This window comes from Lynx canadensis, chromosome X (assembly GCF_007474595.2).
Source record: "Lynx canadensis isolate LIC74 chromosome X, mLynCan4.pri.v2, whole genome shotgun sequence".
Lineage (NCBI taxonomy): Eukaryota > Metazoa > Chordata > Mammalia > Carnivora > Felidae > Lynx > Lynx canadensis.
Genome location: NC_044321.2, coordinates 86,143,312 through 86,164,359, shown reverse-complemented (window position 1 = coordinate 86,164,359; position 21,048 = coordinate 86,143,312). Strand labels below are relative to the sequence as shown.

At 40.0% G+C, this 21,048-nt stretch overlaps 1 protein-coding gene across 3 annotated transcripts in view; it reads left to right on the top strand.

Moving 5' to 3' along the window:
* The window catches only part of COL4A6 (collagen type IV alpha 6 chain), a 318,514-nt gene that overhangs the window by 85,988 nt on the left and 211,478 nt on the right, over positions 1-21,048 (top strand). The gene's annotated exons all lie outside the window — the stretch shown is intronic.

Here is a 21,048-nt window from a genome sequence, read left to right as displayed (position 1 = left end):
ACTCTACACAAATAAGATATATATATATATATATATATATATATATATATATAGGCTTCTTTTTTATTTTCTTAACTACAAATACATTATGCCAGTGTTATTTTCCTAAAACCCATACTCCCCAAAGCCAAATGATGACAGCCTTTGTCTTTTCACTTCCCTGAACATATGAACGTTTAAAATAAATATCATATATTTTCTCACTCATCCTTACTCCCCACTACCTTGCATTACATATTTATACTTTTCTCCCACTCCAAGCCAAGAACCTGTATCAAGTTCTGAAACACAGAATGGGCACCTAGTAGGCAGTTAATAAATTTTTCCAAGTTTGGCTGATTTAATTAAGGATCTGCTAAATAGAGTCTAAAGGCTAAACCATCTGTGTTTAATTTTAAGAAGAAATGACTAGAGATAGACTTGATCATGAATCTCCTAGTACAAGGTACAGTATTACATAGATAGTATAGGTAGTTTCCTCCATTACCTTGGAGGACAGGATAATAGGAACAAACCTGCAACAGGAACTTGCTTGAGTTAGATAAGAAGACAAACATTAGCAGAGTTGGTTAAAAACAAGGACTTTGGTTATCAGACAGCTCTGGATTAGAGACCCGGATCTGGTCATTTACTAGCTTTGTGGCCTTGGGTAATTTACTTCATTCTCTGGCCCTCAATTTTCTCGTTTCTTTTTTTTAAATGTTTTTTTTTAGTTTTGAAAGAGAGTCAGAGTATGGGGGGATGGGAGCAGAGAGAGAGGGAGACACAGAATTCCAAGCAGGCTCCAGGCTCTGAGCTGTCAGCACAGAACCTGATGTGGGGCTCAAACTCACAAACCGTGAGATCATGACCTGAGCTGAAGTCGGATGCTTAACCGACTGAGCCATCAAGGTACCCCTCAATTTTCTCATTTATTAAATGAGGATAGTGATAATGCCTACTTCATGGGGTTGGTTGGAGAATCAAATGAAATGATGCAGGAGATGTGCCCATTTTTTTAGGAGGTGGGGAAAGAGCCAGTAAAGAATGAGAGGTTGATGGCACAGGAAAGGGAGGGAATCCCTGATGGGCAACAACTTGGAGATAATATCTTTTGATTGCAGTGGATAGATCTGCTTCCAAAATGGTTTGGGGTTCTGTTCTGTCTTAAACCACATCACACTATATATCTCTAGTGTGGATCCAATCTCTAGGATTCTGAAGCTCTTTCCAATTTATGTCCTCTCCTCATGCCTGATCTAGAAACACCACCCTCTCAAAAGGATCTAGAGTCCCAACTTTCCATTTTAGCTACTTTGTTCTACCCATATCTTACCTTATGCTATGTTGTCAGCTCATAGAATTCAAAAGAAAGTGTTACTAAGGCAAACCTTCTGGTCTATTACATCTGCAGTCTCCCACATCAAAAAGAGTATTGATTAAGTTCTATGAAAACTTATGGAATGAGAAGATGAGACAATTTCTTGAGGATAATCATCCATGGAACTTAGGTCTGCTTAGATGCGACAGGTAAAATAAGGTGGAGCCATATTGGTCCTCAAAGGAATTCTTACTGTTTTCTAAGTTACTTTACCTGTTAATGTTTATGCCCTCATTCAGCAAATGCCCACTCTGTACCATGTGCTGTGCCTGACACTAGAAATACAGAAGTGAATAATATATTGATTTGCTCATGAGGAACTCATAGTCTAGTAAAGGAGACAGAAAAGAAAACTGACAGTTTTAAAGCAGAGTGCAAAGTGCTGTATATAGGGGTGCTGTGGGAGTCTAGGACAACCTAAATTTTATGGGAGATGTCAGGCATGACTTCTTGGGGAACCTGAACACTAGTGATATTATATAGGAATAACCTAGAATATGCTTTCAATCATTTGCAAACGTTGGGACTTTATAAATTTTGGTAAAAATTATTTGGATATAGCCTACAACTGATTTTAACAGATTGATGTGTTATGAAGGTTAAAAGTACATAAAATGCCTTTCTAACCAGAGACCTTCCTAGTGCCTAGCTAACCCTGTTCTGGACCATCTGTACTTCACTACCAGAGTTGCTCTTCTCAAAGTTCCCAGAGACAAGTTGGCAAGTTGGAGTTATCAGGAGAAGGGGGAGAGGGAGAAGTAGGGAGAGGAAGAAGGGGCACATTGCCGGGAGAAGTAACAGTGTATGCAGAAGGAATGGAATGAAAGATGGGATTTTTAGTATAAAAGGAGGTTGGTGGAAATGACAAGATTAGGTGGGAGAAGCAGACATAGAGGGCTTTGTATGCCATGGAAGGAAACTGGACTTCATCCTCTAATGAAAAACCACAGAAGCAGTTTGGCATAATAGGGACCATTACTGACTGTGTTGCCATTGTCTCTTCTCAGTGGTTATTGAGGAGGAAAACTGAGGCAAGGGGTACAAGTGGAATTTTTACAAAATTCCAGGGTGGAATGACATTTTAGGGCCAAACCTGGTATGGAGTCAAATCATTTTCTAGTGTCTTGACTGAGAAGTCACTCAGCTCTTGGCTGTTACTGTGAAATAGCAAATAGGGGAGGCCTCGCCTATCTGTTGCAGGTTTTTGGATCTTGTATGGTCTCATCTCCAATGTGTATAATGATAAAACCCTGCCATATGTCTTCCAGTTCTAACATTCCTTTTGCTCTTGTCCAAGCCCTATGTATTTGCAAGCTCTCTGTCCATCATTTTAAGCATTCACCGAATGAATTATCTATACTTGTCTCTGTATATATGTATGTATGTCAAGAAGATAATACTAACAACCATGAGACAGCTTAAAAGGAATAAAGGGCAGTCTAGAATGAGCAGTGTGGATGAAAAGTATTTAGAGTTCAAAATCCTTCTCTTTTTCCCCTTAAAAGGAATTGAAAAGACTTTTCTGCACTTTGTTGTTATATCATGAGGAAAATGTGTCAATGTTTGCAGGCATTTTTCATTTTTTTCAGATGAAAGGTATTACTTCTGCTCTTATTATTTTAATAAAGTATTGCAGATGAAAATTTCCAGGGAAATGAAGAATAATGATTACACCCATGAACCCACTGTCTGTATTCATGGCATGTTGCCAGCTTCTTCACACTTATCTAATTTAATCAGGCTGTTTTCCTTGGACAGTCCTTTAGGTAGGTGATGGAAACTTAGATTTATGGTTGCTGTTTATGAAGAGGGTTAATATTCCTACACTCTGGTATTTCCTGCCTCTTTTTTTCTGATGCTTCTGAATGTTTTAGAAAAGTTGAAGTCTGGGTACTCAAGCACAGTTCCATAGATCAACATTCCATGTTTCAAATCTGATTTAATATTGCAATGTGTTCTTTTACTGCTCCAATCTACCTGCCTCCTAGGCGCCCTGTTACTGGGTGAGCTCCATAGCTTCCTAGGTTGCTTTGTAAGACTTTTCCGTGTGTGTTATGCAAATTACAACCCTTAAGGATAGATCCTTGTATTGCTTGAACACCTCCCCCCATTATGGTTGAGATACGGACTTTGGAGCAAGATATCTAGGTTTCAATCCCAGATCTGCCATTCATCAGCTATTAACTTTGGGTTAGTCTTGCAACCTCTCTTTGCCTCAGTTTCCTCCCCAAAAACCTGGGGTTATTAATAGTATGTACTACTTTGTGGTTATGGTGATAATTAAATGATTTTGATATGCAAAGCATTTGAACAGTGCCTATCACATGGTTAATATTATTATTTGCCATTGAAACTTTGTATTTGATGTTCCCTCTCTCCATAACTTTGTTCCCAAAGAGATATGGATAGCGGACTCTTTACCATCATGCAGATGTCCACCCAAATGTCATCCTGTCAGGCCTTCTCTGGCCATCTAAAGTAGAGCTCTCCTTACCATGCTCTATCACATCAGCCTGTGGTTTCCTTCTGTATCCAACCATTGTTTGTCTCTGAAGTTATCTGGTTTCTTCATTGATGTATTGTCTGAGTACCCTTGCCAAAACATAAGCTCCATGAGACCAGGGACCTTGTCTGCCCTGTTTCCCACTGTATCCATATAGTAGTGCATAGCATCTGGCAGTGTTCAATTCATGCATGTTGAGTGAATAACCAAATACAGTGATTCCACTTTCTGAACCCAAAACCAGAGTTCCTCTTTTATCAGAGAACCTTCGTATGTTCAAAGGTATACGAAACAGTTGGAAAATATACTTTAGATCCTAAAACATTGAAATTTCTGGCATGTTTTTGCTGGTTTAGGTGGTGATAGGACAGAGAACATCATTAGCACTGCTTTAGAAAATCCAAGCCTGTGATCTCTGCAATGCTAGTGTCCCCTATAGTGATCATTGCAAAATGAGTACTTTATGATGTTGTTCATTCCTTCTTCTGTTCCTATGGGTCTCCCTGGATAGATCTTGACATTCATCTCAATGGGTGTCCTTGCCATTTTTATTGTGGTATCCCTAGAGTATTTAGCACATGATTTGCACATAGCAGGAGCTCAATAAGTGACAACTATGTTTACAAACATTCACTTTTTCTTCAGCATTGCAACTGTACATGGCAGTGAGGTGTGGAAAGAAAAGAGACCACTTGCATAGGAATTTCAATAGTCAGGGCTTCTAGTTGTGGTTTAAGAAGTGGATACACTAACAACAGCCAACCTCTTAATAAGAGATTGTCTAACCCAGGCCCTAGAGACTTCTCAAAGAGACCATTGTTTGGTGATTTCAAGGTGGGCTCCCTCTCAGACATTCAGGTTGCCATAGAGATGGCATGTTTTTCTTCCTAAATGATATTTGCTTGCAATCTCAGAAGTCTGTTCAGCAAATTAGTACAGGTGATTTGGGAGTGGGGAGGGGGTGGCTATGGCAGTTTTGAGGTCTGGCTACCCTATAAAGGCCTAGTGTGCTAAATGAAGTGAGGAAAGAAACTCTAAAGACCATCGTAAGAAAAAGGCTATTGTTGGAAAGCCCTTCTTTCTCCTTCTGGTGAATGAGGAAGTATTAACATGAGGAAAGAAGGAAGGGTTCTAGGTCACAGGGTTCAAAATTCAGGGCTACAATGTGCCGGTGATAGTTGTTGCCACAGAAAATAACATTTGTAGGAGAAAATGTGTGTTCATAAGTTGCTCTAGTCAGTGTCCTATAATAAAGCACTTATAGGACTGTGCTCAGCAGTATAGAATCATTTTACAGTGTTTGTTGGTTTAAGTTTATCTGAGTTTGTGCTTCTTTAGGAAAGACAATACCTTAACATTGCTTTTGCATCCTGCATAGCACCTTATTTTGTTTCATCTGCAAGGTTTTCTTTCCTTTTCCAACTTCCTGATATAATCTTCCTAAATCACTTGTCTGATAGCATCACTTTCTATCAAAACATTTAATGGCCCTGCCCTGCCAGTTGAATAAAGCCAAACCCTTGAGTCTGACACTAAAACCCTTTCAAGATCTGTCTTTCCAGTTTACTTCTCACCACTTCCATAATATACTCCAATCTCAGACATCCTGGAGTACTTACCTTGCATTTCCTGGATATGCCCTGTGCTTTTTTGATTCAGTCTTTCCCACCACCCCTTCCCCCAGCAAATGTTTACTTATGCTGTTCCTTCCCTCTGGAATGCCTCTCCCTCACCCTATAATCTCTAGCTAATGAAATTCTTCCCATCCTTTAAAGCTTATTTAAATGCCACCTCAGTGGGAAGTGATCTTTTGGTGGTTTGCATTCCTCTAGCCTTTTCTTCTAATCTCCTTTTCCTCCTTCCAAGGCTTAACACAAAGCCCCCATACAGGCATTTGAATATTTGTAGAATCGTAAATGAACTGTAGGCTGATGCACATATATCCCAAAGCCATAGAGGCAGAAATGGTGGCTGTCTAGCAAGGCTAGCCAAGACACATAGTGTGTACTGAAGCCTGTTTTCTCATTACTTCCCATGATAACAAGAGAAGATGAACTTGGAGATTGTTTGGGAAGTGATAATCAAGCAAAGAGAAATAGGCTTACTTGACTACAGCTGAGAAGGACTTTCCAAGGAGACCTGGCTTTTCACTGCACTGAGGAGTGGAACACAGGCCTTAGGGGGGAAGAGCATTGGGACCTAGAAACCCTGAGGACTGTAGCCTTGTCTAGCCTTTATTTCTTGCCACCATTACCTGCGTACCTCAGCCACCCTATCAGAAAACTCAGTGCCTTTACCATCACCTCTCCAACCAGTGGCCTATCACCCTGATGCCAAAGAAACTATGTGATGGGATTTCACAGGGAGGGGATTGATAAGAGTAAAGAAAATCAATATGTATCCCCTTAAGACATTCTCACAAGGAACCCTAAGTTCTAGAAAATCTCATAAGATGATGGATGATTGTTTAGAACCAGTATAGTATAATGTAATGCCAGTGACAGAGGGTGTAAAGACATACCCCTTAGGGACCTTGGCATGGTGCTCCAAACCACCTACCAGAAATTTCATTCCCATGCTTTGTCTTAAAAATCAAAACCAATTTTGTAGCCTCCTCCATCATAGAGTTATGTTTGTTTGAGTGTTTAAAATGTTTTAAGTTGAAGTTGACACTCCAAAGATGTGTGCTAGGTTTATGATGTGGCTTTCCAAGGGCTACCTGGCACAGAACTGAATATCACAAGAGCATTGTCAACTCTGATGCAGTGAGGATTAAATGAGGTAAATGCATAGAAAGCTTGTAGCTCAGTGCCAAACACAGAGTAAGTACTCCACGCATGAGAGTTGCCTGTGGTCGATTCCTCTCAGAATACAGTTTTTGGTCCATTAACAAATTCATATCTTCCTCAAAGGTTTGTTACAAGGATTCTGTGGAGCATGTATGCAAAGCACATCAACTCCTTGCTTCCTGACAAAGCAAAAGTCTACTTTGGAGGGAAGTGCTTTGCTATTCACAACTCCCTGAGTAAAATGTTGGGTTGTATTCACTTTAAACATGTTTTTTGAATTTGCTTCTTATGGGTCAGGTTTTTAAAACATTTAAAACATTTTAAATCATTTTTAAAAAATGTTTGTTTATTTTTGAGAGAGAGAGAGACAGAGTGTGAGTAGAGGAGGGACAGAGAGAGAGGCAGACACAGAATTCAAAGGAGGCTCCAGGCTCTGAGCTGTCAGCACAGAGCCTGATATGGGGCGCGAACTCACAAACTGTGAGATCATGACCTGAGCTGAAGCTGGACACTTAACCAACTGAGCCACCCAGGTGCCCCTTCTTCCTTTCTATCTGGAGACAGAGGAAGGAAAGCAGAGGCTATAGCCAGATGGGGAGCATGCATTCGTGTGTGCGCATGTGCATGAAGATACACACACACACACACACACACACACACACACACACACCATGATAGCCTCACCAAAACTCCTCCTAATGCCTATATTTAACGCCAAAGCAAGGACTGCAGGCCAGAACGTTCTGACCAAGATTCCTGTGTACCGAAGACCTTGCTACATTGATGGGGGAAGAAGAGGTTTTATAATAGCATGGCAATTATCCAGGCTATTTGCAGAGGATATTTTATCTGCCAGCAGGCTCTCTGGCAGAAATGATCTCTGATTACAAGCCTGCAGTGAATATATAGAGAGTTTGTTTTACTATCTTGCCTCTGTGTGTGTGTGTGTGTGTGTGTGTGTGTGTGTGTGTAATTTGTGTGGTTTTTTGCTGCCTGAAAAAAATATAGCTTCAATGGTTTCGCCTTGCACATAACATCTCTATTTATCCCAGTTGGAAAGAACTTTATTTTGTTGTTCTTGTTTTTCTTCCTGTCCCTCTGCAAGCAAAGAATCCTTTTGTATCTTGAAACATCTGACTTTAAGATCAAGGTACAGTCTTATAAGAGTGTTTACCGTCTGGGATCTGTCACAGAGGCCATGTAGCCTCTGTATACCAGCAGATCATAACCAGGCTCAAGGTGTGACTGTGAGATTCTCCCAAGCCACCCTTCGAACACACACACACAGAGTCATTGGCGTTTTAGAAATACTGCTTATTTTTTATGTTTAAAACTTAAATTTTAAAAGTTAAATCATACTCATTGCCAAGTAATTTACTTTTAAATAAAAAAACTACTGATAAATATAAAGGAAAAAAGACCACCCCACCCTTCCCGCGCTCCTGAAATAGCCACTGTTAACATTTATAACAGTGGCTATTATATCTTTCCAGAACATAAATTCATTTAATTTCACTTTAGTAATGAAAAGTAAGTTGTCAATAGGGCACAGTTCTTTTGGGGATGACAGTAATGTAACTTGCAAGGAACCAAAGTCAGGGTGCTTGGATGTGCACCTGAGAGCTGATTGGAACCCCTGAGGCTAACCTTGGCTCCAGTGGAATTCATCGCAGATAAAACAGAATTAAGTGCTAGAACATAAGCCATTTCTGAGGGATTGACTGTCCTTGCTGAGGCTCTGTAGTGTAAGCAAAACTTTCCCTGCTCATTGCTGGCTAAAACCTTGAGTTCGGGCTCTTGAGAAGGGAAGGGTTAGATTTTGACAGTCCTGTGCCCACAAACCAGAAACAAAGTCAACACTAAGTACCAAAGTCCTTTGAACATCATTTATTTTTCAGTAACCACTCTTTCAAGAAACTCTATTAGAGGCACTTTTTGGGAGCGTTTGGATGTATGGCAAAAAGACATGAACTACATGTTCTATAAGATTTAGTTGTTACCTATAGAAAGGTGAATGATTTCAGTCTTTCTTAAAGATGTAGCACATTAAATATTCACTTATATCATCACCATCTATAACCATTCAGGGCAATGTACTTATATATAAAGATTTCTTCAGACACCTGAATTGAATTCATTTTTTCCCTCATTTTTTTTCCACCTACCCAAACAACTCTGGTTCTCAAACTGTAGCATGCCTCAAAAGCACTCGTACGGCCTGGGAGAAGCAGTGGGGTTGCTCCCAACTTTCTAACTTAGTAGGTTTGGAGTGGGGGGCTGAGAATTTGCATTCCCACAAGTTCCAAGGTGATGCTGATTTTGCTGGTTTCAGGACCAGTTTTGGAGAACCCCTGCCCTACAAGAATGTACAGGAATGGTTCTATCCCAAAATATTTTAGAAAGAAGATGAAATTGTATAACATTTCCAAAATATTATTCTCAATTTAGGCTAGTTTTATAAAAAAAAAATTACTGGATTTAGCCACCACTACTCCACCACTCCATACCTGTTGCAGATTTTATTTTTTAGATCGATAATAGCACTTTTGTTCCAGGACTCCTCTTAATCTACCTCTGTACTTTGTAATCAACAGAATTGTTTCAACATTTGTGTTTCTGAAAAAAATATAGTCTTCCAGTAACTTCAGGTGATATGTAGGCTAGTCTCATTTGGAGAGGATTTCTGGCTCTGCCAATTATTAGCTGTAGACCCTTGAGCAAATAACTTAACACCTGTGAACTTCAGTCTCCACATCTGTAAAAAGTACAAAACCCAAAATAAGCAGAAAGACACCTGGCTTACCCAGGAAGTGTGAGCATTAGACAAGATAAAGAATGCATTAAAAGCCTAGTACAGGGGACAAGGAATGTTAGGCCCCCATCCCTGTTTTATTGTCTATATTTATGTTGCCAGTGATTCTCTGTCATGATTTCCAGTGCTGATTAATCTGTAATAAGTTATAAATATCTAATGGAGCTTGGACAACATCTTAAAATTATCATAGCAAATCAAGTTTTCTCTATAGTTTTAAGGCATTTTTGTGTCAGGAACAAGCAAGAACAGGTTCAATGATAATAGTTAGCATCTATTGGCGCTCACTACTATGACTGCTAAGAATGATCTCATCTAAACATAACAACAGCTGTATAATGAGGGTATTATTATTATTATTATTATTATCATTATCTTACTGATGAGAAAATGGAGGCTCAGAGAAGTTAAGGTAACTCACTAGGATGCTAGGAAATGAAGAGCCAAGAGTTAAACCAGGGGCTGTCTTCTCTCCAAAGTCTGAACTTCTAGCTACTACCTCTTCAGCTTGGAATCATAAGTGGTCATTGTCTGAAAGGGACCTTAGACATCATTGTCTAGCCCTCCCATTGTAGAGATGAAAGAACTGAGGCCCACGATCAGGGGCAGGGGGTGGGGGTGGCAAGATGCCCCCGCTGACTAATCACAGGGCCAAGAGCTAAACTTGGGTTCAGTCCCACCTCTGTGATTTTTACGGCAGTGTCATTTTGCTTTGGTACAAATAAAAGTTTCACTCCCCAATTCAAGCATTGGACAAGCAATACCTCTGTTGAATTCAGAGAGGGAGTTAGATATTCCCATGTTTAACAGCCAGCTCTCTGTGGGAGGAGGGGAAAGCTCTGATTTGTAGCATTTACCAATTTCCACAGTATAAATACTCCCCAAGGCTGATATCAAGCTACCAGTGTGATGTCACCGAATGCAGAGTTTTGGAAGAGATGTACACAATCTAAAGTCTTAAGCGGATGGGAGCTGGCTCTAACATACCTCGGCCTCCATCTTTGTAGAGAATGACAAACCAAACCCTGCGTGTTGTTCCAAGGTAAGATTCCACCAGTCAAGAAGAGAAAAGAGTGTTTCTTACATATGCCAGGATTCTGAAATTAGTAGAATTGGTATTCTGCCCAATTCTTCTTTTTAGGGTTTAGGACTGGCTCTCTTACTGATATTAAGCCCCTGCCAAGGGCCTCTTGTGATTTATTTATAGAATCTTTATTTTCCCGATGGGTGCATACATATAGTGTGTCATGCTCTATCTTTAGAAATGCAAATCCCTTTTCTCAGATGGGATCTTTGAGATTCAGGATAGATTAAACACTCATAAGAAGTTGTTTGTTTGCTTTTATTTAAAACAACTCTACAAAAACCAAAAACCTTCTCAAAACTTATAAAATAACCTAAGGAATATGTATTTATTTGAGGAAATTTAGAAACTACAAGCAAACAAAAGAAAATAGGTAAAAAAAAATCTGTTATTCTAAGATCCAGAGATAAATGTGAACATTTTAGTGTGGATACTTCTAATATTTTTCACTTCCTTTATGCAGATAAAAAAAAAATTTTAAATGGTTCTACTGTAAAGGAAATCCATTTACAAATGAAAAGATATCACAGATTATTATCCTCCTCATACAGATCCTGCCAGTCTATTTGTATTCACGGAAATGGTATTTTAGCTATATTTATGCTGATGTTCTACACGCATCTGAAGATAATACTAATGGGGATTGTTATCTGTGAGGACAGATGGGGCTAAAAAGGCCAGGGTGACAGTCTCAGCCCTTTCCAGTCGGTATACCACTATTCACACAAAGACTGTTTTGAGTTACAATTGCAGCTGTGCTGATACGGTGGTTGATTGGAACTCTGTCTCTGAGGCCTGAGGTCATCCTGGAGCTCAGAAAACAACCTCCTCCTGTACTCCGTTATTGGTGTAGCCAGCCCGGCCTGCCTGCTGCTGGTTTCCTGCTGCCTGCAGCTCCGCCCGTTGTTTGAAGTGGGGCCTCCCAGCCGCTTTAATGGGTTTTCTTCTGCCTTCCCTGCTTGGGGTTGCCTCACTGCAGCTCACCATACAACAGCCTGATCTGGTATCCTGGGGCCATCCATCCTTCACACATGTCCAGCCCAGCGGGGCGCTGTTAGAAATGGAATTTGTTCATTCCCTCTACCCAGTCTTGATTTTAGTGAAACAATACCCTAGAAAAAGTTAACAGTCATGATAACAATGCCAGATCAGTGACTCTGGGAAATTAATGTTTTTTTTCTGAAATAGATGCTCATTATTAGGTTGGGGGGACAATAGCCAACAGGAGTTGCCAAAAGGTAAAGGTAAAGGAACTGACCTCTCTGGAATCTTTGCCTTTGGCTCGTTTGGCTCTTAGTCTCAGGTGTAGACTTTCTTGACCGATTCTCTTCTGCCATGTTTCCTGAGTCCGACTGCTTACTTGAAGGCCCAAGTTGAAAGACAGCTAACCACAAAATGCCTTGGGAGATGTAACTCTTAATTAGGAGCTGCTTGAAGTTGTGGTAAAGTGCATAAATATAAGTGGGTGATATTTGGTGGATTTATGCTGACATTTTTTGTTATAGTGCCTCATTATTGGTGAAGGTGGACTGCCAGGCTCGCTCCAGAGAGAAGAAACCTTTTTAGCTGGGAAAACATGATGAAAGAGAACCCAGGCCTGTGAACGGTTTGTGAAAGATAAAGCATGTTTCTAGTTCCAGAAGAGTTAAGAGTAGCTGTGTGACCTTGGGAAAATCACTTCACCTGTCTGGGCCTTAGTTTCTTCCTCAGTAAAAAGACAGTAAAGGTAATATATCCCTCATAGAGATGTCATGAGAATTAAATGAGACAGAGTGTGTGAAGTTCTTCACACACAGTGCCTGCCTGGCACAAAGTAAAGGCCCATTAAAGGTTGGCTATTTTCTTTAAGAGGTAGGCAGTGTCCCCAGTCCCCACCTGTAAGGTACTAGTCCCAAGGCAGGGAGTTAAGTATTAATGCCATCAGATGTGTGTCCCTAGTTTTCCCCTATCGTGTTGCTTTGAATCCTTGCGAATCACAGCATTTAGACGTGTCGTTCTCAACTGTAGCTGCACATTGGAATTACCCAAGGAGCTTTAAAAAAACACAGATGCCTGGGCCCTACCTCCAGAATAGGGCCCTGCCTCCTTACCTCATTTGTGGTGGGGCCTGGGCAATGGGAGTTTGCAAAACTCCCCAAGTGATTCTAATGTACATCAAAAGTTGAGAACCATTTGATTTTAGACAGATGCTGCACATCTGTGATAAAGATGATGAAAATTAATATCATGCCATTGAAGGCAGCTGCGTGCCACCACTGCCACTCCAGCCTTGATCATGGATCTTTCCCAAATCTCTTGACCCAGGTCAATAATCACCAATCCACAAAATTTGCATTGGCCCCACCTGTGTTTACCAGATGTCACCTCCAGCCATACTGTACCCCTCCCCATTTAATGTATCCAATTTGCATGAGGGGGGGATAAAAAGCTCACACCTGGCCTCATAATTAAGTTGAGTAACCATAGGATGGTAGTCTAAGAGTTAACCTAATTAATACTGAGCTCTTATGCTTGGGCTGTTAGCTATTGCTCAGCTTTTATTAATTTAGGCTTCAACATGTATCTGCCTTGTCCGCAATTCCAGATGGTGCTATAACTCATACCCTTCTGTCAGTTCCAGAAGATGACTACATGTGTTTTATTTAGATAAACTGCAATTATGCCGACTTTCAACTGTTTTGGTAATTTTGGCCCATTTGTGGATAAGTGGTAAAATACACTCTTCGTTATTACATACTAAAAATCATCTGAAAACAGATTTGTTTGGTTAATGAAGTCTTATAGGATGGGAGATATAGGTGAGGGAACATAGTCCTTGAGGTTTTAGTTAAGTATGGATTAAAAACAAGTAGGACAAACTTTTGTTTGCTTGGAGGGCTCAAATCCAGGCAACAAAAACCTACCTTGGGAGGACAGCAGTTAGGAACAGGTCCCCACCCTATACATCTATGATGTATTCTACCTTAGTGTAGACACTTAATCCAGGGTGGGGCCTATTAGTAACATAGGCACAATCGTTCCCCCATCTACCCCCCATGGCTAGTATTCATCTGGGTAGCAGGCTCACTTTACAGTTAATTTCTCTATAAAATAGAAATATAAATTATAACCACTCAAATACTTGCATTTATGCCTGGATTCTTTCCTGTTAAAGTCTCGTTGCTCTTAATGGAGGAAAATGGATATGGTTTTTACACAGGGACATGATTTACTAAGCAACTGCCTGAACCCCAAAAAACCCAGTTGCAAACAGATTTATCAATTTGAAATAAAAGAATCTTGGATCAGAAACAAAAGATGGTTGACCATACAGTACTGTATTAATTTAAATCATTCTTTTCTCATAAACATTCACTGGAAATGAGTTACTGATAATATGGGGTTTTTTTTTTATACTATTGTTTTTAAAGTGTGACTTCAATTACTGAAGAAAAGTTAAAAGTATCTTTTTGAAATGTTTAAAACAAATGCCTTCTGGAAAGGCCTTAGTGCTGAGCCTCAGCAAAATTCAAGTTTTATCTTAAGCACAGATCTTTTGTATTCCGAAATCTTCCCCAAACTCTGAGATTCTGCCAAGTAGGATGAAAAAAGCAGAAGGGGAGGATAGTTGGTTTTGTTTTGTTTGTAAAGCTGTTCCCTTTTTCTTGTTTATTCTTGGTGGCCAGGAGAGAGGACCTAAGTTGCTTTGTTCTTTGGCTGGGATCACTATTCTACCAAACGAAGGATTTTGAAATCTTTAGTATCCTGCCTTAAAGTAAAAGGCAGAGGCAACTTTTGCGTCTAAGTGGATTCTAAGTGGAAACTCCTGTTTTGGGTGTTTTTGGGTGTTTGACTTTAGTCATGGAGTCCCGCCTTGGAACTTTTAATGCATATCTGAGCCTTCAAGAAACATTACTTTTTGGAATGGGGTTGCTTTTATTCTTGGAGCTTCATAAAAAAATGGATACAGTACTTACTAGCACAACAAGTAAAGTGGATCTTTACAGACAGAACAGTCATGAAAAAGAAAACAAAAATCAAACTATTGTATTTTATCCCTACCACTTGGTCATAGGCAGTTAAAGGTTGTCTAATCAATTTCACTGTTGATACTCTTCCATGCTGCCTGATAGGGCCACCTTTGCTTAATAGCTAGATATGTTTAAATGGCAGGCAACTTAACTCTCCCCAGTCCTTTCTCCCCAACTCCCCCTCCGCCTTTTTTGGCTTTTTGCCTTTGCAGACAAAAATAACTGGTAAATTATGTTCATTTCATCCTAATTTGGAATGGAAGGATAAAGTCAAAGTTTTACTGCAATCTTTTTGGTGCCTCAGCCACTTCTGGCATCCAGTCACTCTGAACAATTATTGAGTGTATGGATAATGAATGCTTGGTTTTCTGGTTCAACTAAGAATTAATCAGTGAAGTCAAATTGCAAATTTAAAGACCCTTCCAATCTCCAAATCCTGTTCATCTCTGATCCCAAACCTATATGGCACTATGGCAAGGAATGTTTATTCTTGTTAGGTAACATTTGTTTTGTTATTTTTTTTTCTTGAAAGAGAGGAGCTAAAAGAGATAAGCAGTAGTTTTTAGTGTGTAATTAGATATCCCATCCAACCAAAAACGAACCTGTTATCTGTATATCCCAAATCCTGCCACACTACTGTCCCCCTCGTTTATATGGCATGAAGACAGGAGCCATATTTTGGTGGCTTACACATAGCAGATGTTTGTTAAATTGAATTTAGTCTATCTTATATTTTATGAGTTCATTGTCAGCCCCCAGACTTTGCACATATGTAGCAGGTGCTCAATAAACCTTGGTAAATTGAATTAATTCTGTGTGTTGGAACTGGAACATGGTAGGAATTAAAGAATTCCTTTGGTTAGAATATAACTTGTAAATAAGCATATGTGTTTATGATGTGTCGTTTGGGACATACACGCTTGCCAGAAAACCAGACTACTGCTGAAATATTCATGTTCCTCAATTTAAAAGTATAGTGTAATTTAGATCAAAATATATAATAACTTTAAATTTTTTCACCTGTAAATATTTCAGTATGTATCTCTAAAAGATAGTCGTTTTGTATAACTACAGTAGTATTATCACAACTGCAAAAATTAAGTCATAAATATCATTTCATTTTATTTTATTATTATTTTTAACAACCATATATTTTAAAAGTCAGATTTCTTAACTATTTGTCAAAGTTCCCAGCGTCTACCTTTATTTTCTTCTTCTACTCTGTTCTTTTGCTACCTCAGAAAAGAGAGACTCATGTGGTTTTTGGAGGAATATAACTGATGCTTCTCAATCATCCATTGTGGGGTCCTGGGCTTGGATATTTTTTTCAGGTAGATTTCTTGGGGACAGGGAATATGAGCTTTTTCATGTGTGGATATTGCGCCAAGCATATGAGTTGCCTTCTTTAATCCTCACATTATCCCTGCCAAATAGATTTTATCAACAAATACCTGATAGTTGAGTTTTGTAAGTCACTTTCGGACACTGGATATGAGTCTATGTAGGCGACCTTGACTTGGCAAAAAGAAGAATAAAAGAAGCCAATGAGCATTTATTGACCACTTGCTGTGAGCCAGGCACTATGCTACAGGCTCTTTATGTATTTCATTTAACTCTCAAATAACCCCAGGGCATAATTATTCTAATCCCCAGTTTATAAATAAAGAAACTGAGATTCAGAGATAGGAAATATTTTGCTTATTTTTTTAGACCTTTAGTTAAAAAGCTGAAAATCCTAAAGGCTAGATATGGCTAGAGTTGTTTACAATGAGAAAAGAACTTAATGTTCTAGGCTCGTTCTACGTGATTTATCACATATTCTTACCAGAACCCTGTAAGATATGTATCATTGATCTTCAATTTAGAGATTAGGCACAGCAAAGTGAAGTCACTTATCCAAGGCACAGCAGGCAATAAAGTAGCATAAGGGGAACTTAGACCCAGGACAACCTTAAAACTTGTGCTTGTCCCCTTGCACTGTGCTGCTATTTCTCCAGTTACTGCTAACACTTAACATACAGAATTGTCTTTGCACCTTACTTATGGCAATTAATGTGTATTATTAACATGCTTATTCTGTATTCTCATATGTGTATTATAGCTAATTGTATTCTCAACTGAACACAAACTCCATGACGGCAAGGATCTGGGTCTGTTTTGTTCTTTGGTAATATCCCCATGGCCAAGAACAATGCTTGATATGCAGTAGGTGTTAAATAAATAGTTGTTGAATGAACATGTATAATCTTTGCTCCCCTGACATACACACTTTTTGTGGGTCAGTGAATCTTGGCCACCTAAGACAGCAACTAGCACAGTGCCATGCACCCAATAATAAAGCCTTTAAATTGGGCTTTATATTTACCAAAGTGTTATCATGTATGTTAACTCGAGTGTTAACATGAACTGAAAACCCAAGACCAAGATTTATGGGAGATGTCAGGAGTTGGAAAAAGGTGGTCTTCAGAAGAGGCTGCAACACTCTAAAAGAGGGAAGGAAGAAAAGGGACAACTTCCAGGGAAAGATAATGAGCACCTCTCCTTCTGGTGAAACCAGTAAAGGGTTAGCAACTTGTAAGTCTTAGCTTGAGAATATGTTAAGAGGCCTGTGCAAGGCTAGGGGGAGCCGCCAATCACTGTGTGATCTGTAGAAGCAGAGAGGGTCTGATCTGTCAGCCTGAGTGCCCATAACCTCACCCTATCTAGACCCTCACTCTTCCTCCACCCCCTGCAACTTTGCTAGTGGCTATGGAAAGGAAATAAATATTTCCAGCCTGCTTCTAAGATTTGGTGGGTGCTACAGGGGGAGCTGGGGAAGGAATAGACTTCAGCCCCATTTGGGGATCTTAGAAGAAACCAGTCAGCTCTTTCAAGTCAGTTCCAACTAGGTAGGCTCAGAAGCTGCTAGCAGAGAAGTTACCACATCCTCAGAGTCTTATAGGCCAGCACGTGTAGTCTGTACATGGTAAGGGGATGGTGGGAATGGTGTGCTGTAAAGAATAATACTGTTTGGGATGCCTGAGTGGTTCAGTTGCTCGAGTGTCCAACTTTGGCTCAAGTCATAATCTCATGGTTCATGAGTTTGAACCCCATGTCGGGCTCTACACTCACAGTGCAGAGTCTGCTTGGGATTCTCTCTCTCTCCTCTCTCTCTGCTACTTTCCTAATCATTCTCTCTCTCTCTCTCTCTCTCTCTCTCAAAAATAAATGAATAAACTTAACAAAAAATAATACTGCTTGGGAATTCTTATGGTTCTGATGCAGTTCCCTCACCTAACGTTTGTTTGCACTATATAATAATTGTGTTAATTAAGCCTCTTAGTGCAACTTTGCAGAAAAAACAAGTGTTTGTATTTCAGACATCCACAGGAATGCTGAGAAAGGAAGGCAGGACTAGACCAATCTGACTATATTCCATGAAAGTAATGTCAAATTGCATGGATGCAAGGCCCAGACACATTCATCATTTAATTTGATCTTCATGCTAATACTGTGAACCAGAACAGTTATACTTCTCCCCATCTTCTAGATGGATAAGTGGGGTAACAAGGAGGGTAATTGGCTTGCCCAGGAACATACTGTTATTAGTTGGTAATTCTTCTGATTATAATTATTTTGTTCTTTCCACATTATATCTCAGTAAATAATGAACAATTTGTTTGTAGGAATATTAATCTGGTTTTGGTATTTTGTATATAAAGGAAAATATGAGAGTCCAAGGGCAGGGTGTTATCACCAAGCAACTGCAAAGATCTAGGTAAGAAATAAGGAGTCTGCACTATCAGTGAATAAATTACTCCCAACTCCAATGATAACTTCTGTCCCTCTTATTTTTAAAAAAAAAAAAATTTATGTAATCTCTTCCCCCAATGTGGGGCTCGAAATCATGACCCTGAGATCAAGAGTCACATGCTTTACTGACTGAGCCAGCCAGGTGCCCCTGTCTTTTTTATTATTGGGCCCCTCATCAGTACTCAACAAAGTTGCCTATTCTCTTCTTTCCTCTCTGTAAGTTCTTTCCTATTCTACTTTAGTGGCTTAGTTTCCTCCGACCTCTAAATGTTGTAATCCCCCAGGGCTTGGCACTAAGCCTTCCCTTTTCTTTGTATACTAGTCAATCTTAAAGATTTCCATGGTATTAGTGATCTCTTAGATGCTGATGACTTCCAAAGTTATACCTCTGGTCCAGAACTGTGTTCCAAGTTCCACACCCACTTTTGTATTCATTCATTCATTCAATTTAGGAAATATTTATCAAGTGCCTGCTATGTGCCAGGCACTGTTCTAGGCACTTTGGTTTCATCATTAAATAAAACAGACAACAGCTTTCATTTCACTTACATTGAGGGAGAAAACAGACAGTGCATATATTAAGTTAGTTGTATGCCAGAAGGTCATAGGTGCTATGGTAAAATGGAAAGAGGCACCTGAGTGGCTCAGTCGGTTGAGCCTCTAGCTCTTGATTTTGGCTTGAGCCCTGCATTGGGCTCCATGTGGAGCCTAAGATTCTCTCTCCCTCTGCCCCTTGCCTCTGCTCATGCTCTCTCTCTCTAAAATAAATAAAAAAAAAAAAGGAAAGCTAGAGCAGGTGGTTGAAAGTGTTGGGAAGGAAGTAGCAATTTTAATAGGGTCGTCAAGATAGGCTTTATTGAGAAAGTGAGATGTGAGCCAACACTTGAAGGAAATGTGAAAATTGGCTCTGTGGATATCTAGAGAGACAGTGTCCCAAGCAGAAGGAAGAGCCAGTTAGTGCAAAGGCCCCCACAGTGGGAATTTGGCAAGGAAGCCAGTGTGGATAGAGTGAAGTGAATGGGAGGTAGAGTTGTAGATCAGGTTAGAGGGTTTAAAAAGAGAGTATGTAAGGGTGCCTGGGTGGCTCAGTCTGTTAAGTGTTCAACTTCAGCTCAGGTCATGATCTCAAGGTTCATGAGTTTGAACCCCACATCAAACTCTGTTCTGACAGCTCAGAGCCTGCAGCCTGCTTCGGATTCTGTGTCTTCCTCTCTCTCTGCCCCACCACCACTTGTGCTCTGTCTCTCAAAAATGAATAAATGTTAACAAAAAAAAACTTTAAAGAGAGTATATAGATCATACACAATCTTGTAGGCCATTGTAAGGTTTTTTTTGCTATACTTTGAGAAAAATGAGAAGCCTTTGGAGAAATGGGGGTTGAAGGAAGACATTATCCACTTCTGTTTTAAAAGGTTGACTGGCCAATCAGAGAAAGACAGATACCATATGTTTTCACTCATATGTGGATCTTGAGAAACTTAACAGAAAACCATGAGGGAGGGGAAGGGGAAAACATAGTTTCAAACAGAGAGGGAGGCAAACCATAAGAGGCTCTTAAATGCAGAGAACAAACTGAGGGTTGATGGGGGGTGGGGGAGAGGGGAAACTGGGTGATGGGCATTGAGGAGAGCACTTGTTGGGATGAGTGCTGGGTGCACTTGTTGGGATGAGCACTGGGTGTTGTGTGGAAACCAATTTGACAATAAATTATATTAAAAAAAATAAATAGAAGAGTGACTGGCTGCTATGGAGGGGCAAGAACAGATGGAGGAAGACCAGTTAGGAGATTACTGCAATCAAATTGTCTACTTGATAGCTCTTCTTGGATATCTCAAAGGTATCTCAAACCCAACAAAAGATATCCGCCTCCCCATCCCCACAAAAACCCTTCTGGCCCTCCTCATTGTTCTTTATCGTAGTGAATGGTTCTACCATCCACCTAGTTGCTCAAGGAGAAACCTACTTATAATCCTTGATTCCTTCCTGTCTCCCACATCCCCAAGCCAGTTCTTCACCAAATACTGTTGATTTGTATCTCACATTACATTTCTCTATCTGTCCTTGTCTCTTTGTCTTTACTCATTTTTCAGACCACCATCATCTTTAGCTTGAATTACTACAGCAGCTTCCTAGTTGTCTTCCTTAGCCACTGTCCTCTTCTCGTATATTTCCTACAGGGCAGTTAGTGATTTTTTTCTAAATTTCTTTTTAACGTTTATTCATTTTTGAGAGACAGAGTGCAAGTGGGGGGGTGCAGAGAGAGAGAGAAGGAGACACAGAATCCCAAGCAGGCTGCAAGCTCTGAGCTGTCAGCACAGAGCCCTATGCAGGGCTCAAACCCACAAACTGCAAGACCTCAGCTGAAGTCCGACACTTAACCGACTGAGCCACCCAAGGACCCCTCTACAGGGCAGTTACATGATCTTTTCAAAATGCAGATCTGCTCAAGTCAGTGTCACTGATTAAAACTTTTCATTTGTTTCCCACAATCCTCAGGATGGCCCACAAGATTCTGGGTGCTTCCATCTCCAGGCTCAACTCAGCCCATCCTTTCCCTCACTTATTACATTCAAACTATACTTTCATTTCCTCAACTATACCAAATAATTTCCCCGACTATACCAAATAATCTCCTAACTCAGGACCTGCTCATTATTTATTTCCACTATCTGGAATGCTTTTTCTCCCATTTGTTTCT